This window comes from Phoca vitulina, unplaced genomic scaffold (genome assembly GCF_004348235.1).
Source record: "Phoca vitulina isolate PV1807 unplaced genomic scaffold, GSC_HSeal_1.0 scaffold2, whole genome shotgun sequence".
NCBI lineage: Eukaryota > Metazoa > Chordata > Mammalia > Carnivora > Phocidae > Phoca > Phoca vitulina.
The window spans coordinates 53,264,359-53,270,029 of record NW_022589705.1 but is presented as its reverse complement, the minus strand read 5'-3'; the positions used below and the strand labels follow the sequence as shown (position 1 = coordinate 53,270,029).

Here is a 5,671-nt window from a genome sequence, read left to right as displayed (position 1 = left end):
TTGAGATGCTCTAATTGCTAGGCAATTGTTTATGTACAGGATCTCCATTAATTTCCTTTGGCTGCCATAACAGAGTACCACAAATTAGGTGGCTTAAAACAATAAAACATTCATTGTGTTATTGTTTTGAAGGCACAAAGTTTGAAATCAAAGTGTTTGTAGGGCCATGTTCCTTCTGAAACCTGTAAGGGAGAATGCTTCCTTGCTCCTAGCTTCTTTCTTCTGCATTGCTATAACCCTCTGCAAGAATTTTTTGTATATGTAATATCCCGCACATATGTTTGTGTTAACTTAATCCCTTGCATAATTTTTAACTCTAAGTGCAACAAGTCTCCTTAAAAAAGAAAAAAAAGAAAAAAAAAGAGGACTGGATTGCAGCTGAGGACCCTCATGGCAAGGTCAATATTGGGACCATGAGCTGTATTCCTTTCAAGATTGGGCAGCCCAAGAAACAGATTGTCCCCACAACAGTGGGGAGAAACTTTGAAAGGGTATATGGAAAACTCCAGCATCTGGAAGAGCTGAGCAAGAGGCTGCAGAAGGACATGAAGTGTGAGATATCCTTGGATTTATTCTCCATTCCCCTTTGCGAGCAAGACCAGGATTTCCTGAACTTGGTGACAGCCCTGGACTTGGCCATGAAGTGGATGGATGCCCTTCACCAAGGAAAGGAGAACCATATCCAAAAGACTGTGATTAAACCCTTACAAAAGTTTGGCAGTGTCTTCCCTAGCCTTACATGGTGGTGAAACGGCAGAACAGTCCTTGTAGGACTGTAGGAGATTGCAGGCCAAGGTGGAAAAATACAAGAAAAAGGAGAGGTCAGGGCCAGTGCTGGCCAAACTCCCCCAGGCCCAAGCAGAGCCTTGGACTGCATGGGATGACTCTGAAGCCAAGAACAAGTAGCTCCTGCATAAGATACTGTGGTTCTACAATAGTCAATACATTAATTCCAGCTCAGCTCTGAGACCCTGATTTAAGTACAGGTGGTATGATAGTCTGAAATGCATAAGCTCTTTGGAGACTTGACCCAACAGCTTGGCCAGCCTGGACACCTGGACAAGCAGCATGAGTGGGAGAATGAGGCCAAACTGAGTGAGCTCAGAGCCCCCCTCTATTGTGGCTGATGACTGAATCCCTGTCCCCCTTGGGAGACTCCTGGGACACAAGTCAGTCTCTCAAGTCTTTTCAAGCTTAGGCTCAGGTGTCAGCTCAGCAAAAAGCGCCCCCCCATGGGAGAAGTATGGCAGCCCATAGACTAGGGATAGAGGCAGCTCCCACTCTACCTCAGCAGCCCTTTGCAATGAGCCTGGCACCAGAAGCCCCAAGCAGGTAGCTCTCTCCCCACTGAATAGCAAGGGCCTATAGCCCCAGGTAAGCAGTATAGTAAACCCCCCAGGGGCTTTCTTATTTCCAAAGGACTGCCCAAAGTGCATCCTGGCCTAGGGCCAATAGCAAGCTTCCAGCCTTCAGAGGGCATGGGCTTTGTCAGCTCATTTGAAGTCTAGCCTTGCTTGCATAGTTAAGATTACATCTACCTCCAAAAGACTCATCCTGGGGAGCCCACTGACCCTCATTTCCTTTCCACTTCAAAGACTTTTTTTTTCCTGGAAGAAGCCCTGCTCTCCCAGAATGTGTGAATCTGGGACGTTGGCCTGCCCTGGGGAGTGTTAGAACGATGGTCCTCCAGCCTGGACAGGTCCCTCACTCCAGCCTCCCAGCATGACAAAGGCTGGTTCAGCCGACTTCTATCCATTAGGTCAAGGGCGTGGAAGAACCCCACGTTATACTTTCCCCATGTAACCAGGACTCAACTCAGGTCAATGTCCTACCACACAAAATGTTACAGATCAATTCATAGGGCTCAAAGCCAGAACAGTGGGTTTTGCACTAGCAGTTGGGCCGGGGCAGAGAGAGAACAATAGCCTGAGGCTGCTTTTCATGGGGAAGGCTCCAGGAGCAGGTAGAGATGGTCTCCTGGGACAAATTCTAGACACCTTGCAGCTGCCGGGAGAAAGAACTGCCCCGGGTGTGTGCAATGCAGTGGTACGTTTGGGTTGCTGAATGGTAGCCAGCACCCTTTAACCATGGTCTCTTGAAATCCGAGTGGCATAGGATGCAGTCAGTGGTCACATATGGGGACTTAGTACAAGATGTTGACTCCCTTAAGTCTGTGTTCTAAGAAACCAGACACCTACGCATTAGCTGCGAGTGATTCCTCCAGCTTTGCACTCTTCCCCCATTGACTGTCAGAGTCTTCCCCAGGCCCTGTATCACTACCCAAGGACTCATAAACACTAGTGCCAAGTAACAAGCTCTCTGTACGGTTTGTCTTTTCAGAGAAATCCTAGAAGATTAGCAGCTTGGAAAACCATGATAGCCACGGAGTTGATGTCTGTTTCTATGTTTGTTTCCTTCATTTTATTGTCCATGCAGATCATATATTCTCTTGGAAACCAGCAGGAATCCTAAAAGCCTTTCAGAATAATATATTTCCTCCTGTTCTTTTGGGCTAAGCTACTTCAAAACCCTCATGTGTTTTATCCTGGATTTGCTGAGGTTTAATATGCTACACTTGATTTGTTTATCCACATATGGTTGTGAATTGAAGTATATTCAATATTGAAAAGGATGACTTCTTACTGGCAGTAGCTGTCAATGAGGATGTGTTTTCAGAATCTTAGCAGCAGAAACCTTCTAGAGCAAGTTCTCAACCAGTGGCAATCTTGCCACTCCCAATCCAGGGGAAAGTGGCAATGTCTGGAGGTATTTGGGGGGGTTCAGACTGCTTTGTGTATAGGGTGCTATTGGCTTTTATTGGGTAGAGGCAGAATGTGCTGCTAAACACAATCATAGGACACTGTCACACAAAGAATTACCTGGCCCAAATATCAATAGTATGAAGATTGAGAAACGCTGATGTAGCGGAATATTTTTCTCCTACAACCTTTAGACATCACTTCGGAAACTGTATGACCCATATTCCAGGCTCAGATCAACTACTTATTAATTATTTTAACATAGGCAAGCAGCCTAATGATTTTGGACTTCAGCTTGCTTGTATATAAAATGAGGAAAGTGGCTTTTGGGGAAGAAATTGGAACATGTTGAGTTACTAATTGTATTTTATGGTCAAAGGAAAAAAAAGTGTTTAATATTCAAAGATGCTTATTGAAGAATTATTTATAATACTGAATATTATAAAACAGTTTCGTTTGAATAGATGGCAGTTCATCTATTTCATAGAACATTATGAGGATCTTACAAAAACAGTTTTTATAACAAGGAAAATGCCTTTATTATAATGTTAAGAAAAAAGAGTAATGGAACTCAGATTTGTATGTAAAATAGACCAGATGGAAATTTTTCACTTTGTTTCCTGAGTTGCCCTTCCATATTTCTTACTGTTGCACTTATCACAGTGACTAAGACTCACTCATTTATGTGTGTGTCTTCATGACCAGACTGTGTACTCCCTGGGGATGGTAGGGAGGGATCTTAGTCACCTCTCTATCCCCAATGTCTTGCATATAACTAACTGTATGTATGGTCTCTCATGAGACAGTTAAGTGCTCCAGGCTTTGGTTTCCTCATCTGAAAAATGCAGGCAAAACTGTGCATGCCTCAGAGGTGCTGAGAGCAATAAATAGGCAATGTTTGTAAAGATCATAACACATTGTATCTGACACATAATAACCATTCAGTAAAACTAGTTATTCCTTGCATCCCTGCTCCACCAGTAACAAGACATGTAACCTTGGGAAAGTAAATTCAGGTCTGGTCAGGTCTTCTCTTTTTTTCTTCTCTGTTTTTCCCTCTGTAAATGCAAATGTGTACTAGACGATCTCAATTCTCCTTCCCATGTCCCAGATTCTTATATCTTTTGATTCTAAGGATTAAAGGCTTCAGGATTCTGGAGGCTTGTTGGAAGCCTAATCCTGTGCAGACTCCGTAGAGCTAAAATAGTGCCACCGACAATCATCAGGAGGGAGAGTGGTGGTGGGTGGGCTGGAGACCATGTGGTGTAGGGGAAAGAGCCCTGGTTGAGGTGTCAGGGAACTGGGACCTAACTCGGACACTGTGAGGCTCAGGCACATAGCATTTCTCCATGGCTTCTGACTTCCTCACCAGTAGCAGCAGAAAGAAATAGCTAGAAAATTCAGGGACTCTTCCAAATCTCACCTTGTGAGATGGTGTCCTATTCATGTGCTGCCAGGCGTGCTCTTCTGAATTTGTTCTTCTATGTGGTGGTTGCTGCCCAACCACGATGTGGCTGCCTTCCTCCCTCAATCTTTCTACGAGCCTAGGTTTTGATGTGTTCCCTTTTAGATGCCAGCTTATTAACCACTCTTTTTTTAGCTGGCCAGAAGTCCCAAAATAATGCAAGATATTTGTCTGAATATCTTAGGGTCTTTTCTATATCAGAACGACCATAATGAGACTCATGGGACTAACAATACATTAAGAAAAAACTATCTGGTACTGAGAAACCAAAGGCAGTGGGGAAATCCTTCACAGGAACCCAGAGAGTTTGGAGAAATAACAGATGGGAAGCAATCTGAAAACAGATTAATAATGACAAATAAATCATTAAATCTTCCACTTACACAGTGTTGCTCCAGAAAGAACAACAGATAAATAATGAAGACAAATTTAGACTCGGCATTTGAATCAAATTTATAACCAACAATAAAACTAACTACCTTTCAAGGTAGGGAGCCTCCAGCTGGAGAGTGGAAAGGTTTAATGCTGGAGAAGTTTCTTGCCTCTGATGAGAGAAGAGATTTAATAATCTCTAAATTCTTTTCAGCCCTGAAAAGGTGGCTCTGTCTGTGAATGAAGCTGTGGCTCGGAGAGGACCAGCACTGTGGAACAGCTTTCATAGCAGGTGCCAGGCACTGTGGGAGAAGCCCTGATGTTTTCACAGGGACCCTAAGGAGAGAACCTTAACAATTCCATTTTGCAGGTGAGAAAATTGTGACTCGGACAGGGAGATTGTTTTTCCCAAGCTTGTAAGAGGTACAACAGGCTTCAACTTTATATCTGAAGCGTCCTGAAGAAGCCAGAAATCAGCTGGTTCTCACTGTTTTGACTGCACTGGTTTGGGCTCCTGAACTCTTCCATAGAAGACCCAATTAAAGGGCAGGTTGCTAAATGCTCTGCACATAGAAGGGGAGAGGAGGAGGAAGGAGGTTGTCTGTGAGGAGAGCTTGTCTGGGAGCTCCCACCACCTGGAACCAGTCAACTCATCCTCCTGGAAGCTGGACTGCAGGCCCCGTGCCAGCTTGTCAGTGGAGAAACTGGCCAGAAGAGAACTCACTCAGAGGCTATCAGACACAAGGCTGCCCACAGGTTACACTGTGAAAGGGGCATCTTAGGAGCAGGGACAATGACCAACCTCAGCGACTGGCAGGAAGGGAAGGAAGAGGGAGGGGGCTGAAATGCACCATGTGTCTACTTGGTGCTCAACACTGTGTTGTGCTCAGCACTTTTTAAATATTTCCTCTTTTAATTCCTCTCTACAATCCTATTAAGTAGGTATTATTTCCTTCATTTTTACCAAATAAGACACTGAGACCAAAAGAGTTTAAGCAAATTGCTTTACATTATTCAGCAGGTCTTGGATATTAAGCCAATCTTGTCTGACTCCAAATTCCACATTTTCTACCAA

At 44.1% G+C, this 5,671-nt stretch overlaps 1 pseudogene; it reads left to right on the top strand.

The window, feature by feature from the left end:
* Positions 1-413: 413 nt before the first annotated feature.
* LOC116639901 lies at positions 414-1,134 on the top strand (annotated as a pseudogene).
* The last annotated feature ends 4,537 nt before the right edge of the window (positions 1,135-5,671 follow it).